This window comes from Vombatus ursinus, unplaced genomic scaffold (genome assembly GCF_900497805.2).
Source record: "Vombatus ursinus unplaced genomic scaffold, bare-nosed wombat genome assembly UNPS02014781.1, whole genome shotgun sequence".
Classification (NCBI taxonomy): domain Eukaryota; kingdom Metazoa; phylum Chordata; class Mammalia; order Diprotodontia; family Vombatidae; genus Vombatus; species Vombatus ursinus.
Window position 1 is genome coordinate 48,760,802 of NW_020954559.1, and position 1,493 is coordinate 48,762,294.

The following is a 1,493-nucleotide window of genomic DNA, read 5'->3' on the forward strand; positions in this document are numbered from 1 at the left end:
TGTTTCCTCTCCACTGCCACAACAAGCTCCACCATGCCAGCACTCCTCCTCACCCTAGGACCCCCCATCAGAACTGTGACCCAGATCCAAGCACTGGCAGAGCAAGAGATTCCTGCCTCAGCACTGGCAAAGAGATCCCTGCAATCCCCCTCTGATCAGCCATTTGATTCTCCCTCAGTCTGTGGGCTGGAAGCTCAGGAGGCAGCCGCTGCCCCAGAGGCCGCACTTGGGACTTGTGACTGAGACCTAGCTCCTTCTCTCAGACTTTTCCCACTGACCTTCTAAGTTGTCTTTGGCTGTTCATGGGTTGAGAAGTCTGGAAACCACCACAGCTGCCCGCGATTCAGTCCTCTGAGGCCTGCTCTAGGGTTGCTGTGGCCTGCTCGCCCACGCCGAACTGTGCTCCTCTCCCCACCTGGCGCAATATACATTTCTGATCAACCATCCAGGTTGTCTTGGGCTGGAAATTTCTTTCACTCTGTCTTTTTGTGGGTTCTACTGCTTTAGAATATGTTTAGAGTCATTTTTTTACAGATATTTGGAGGGGTTTGGGGGAGAGCTCAAGCAAGTCACAGTTTTCACTCTGCCATCTTGGCTCCTCCCCCCCCCAGTCGAGGTAGGTGCTATTGATAGAGATCCTTAAAGTATAATCAAACTTAAGAATCATCAGACTGCAGTTGAAACTCAAGTTAAAATTCTATCCTTAGTGACAAGATGAGTGTTGGACTAAGAATTAGGAAGATTCGATTTTAAATCTTACCTAGCACTGACTAGTTTTATGATACTAAACAAATCACTATAATAATAATAACTAACAATAACAATAATAACTAGCACTTATATAATGCTTTAAGATTTACAAAGAACTTTACAAATATTATCACATTTTATCTTCACAACAACCCTGGGAGATAGGTGCTTTTTTTATAACTATTCTTACAAAAGAGGAAACTGAGGCTAATGAAGTGACTTGCTCAGGGTCACACAACTAGTATGTATCTAAAGCTGGATTTGAACTCAGGTCTTACTGACTCCAGGTCCAGTGCTCCACCTACTGTGCCAAAGGAAGGCACACTGTGTCTGTGTCTGTACCTGATTTTCCCAACTGTCAAATAGGGGAAGGGGGTATGAACTAGATAGCTTCTAAGGTCCTTTCTAGCCCTAACCCTAAGATCCTATGATCTAGGTGAGTACTTCTGTTAATATCAGAGAGACAGACAGAGACACACGCACACATACAGAGAAAGACAGAAAGAGAGAGAGAGAAGGAGAGAGAGTTGAGAATGGAAAAAGCATCAGGGTGTACAACATTTATGTATAATATATATTCATTTATATACATATTCATATATATGTATATATACACAAAGCAATGAACAAGATTTTGCATATTTTTATTTTGGTCGAGACCTATGATTTCACCAGCGTAGGAAACTCCCAATTCCAGATTAGCTTTGTTCTGAAATTTATTGTAATAAAGGATAAAATTGTTG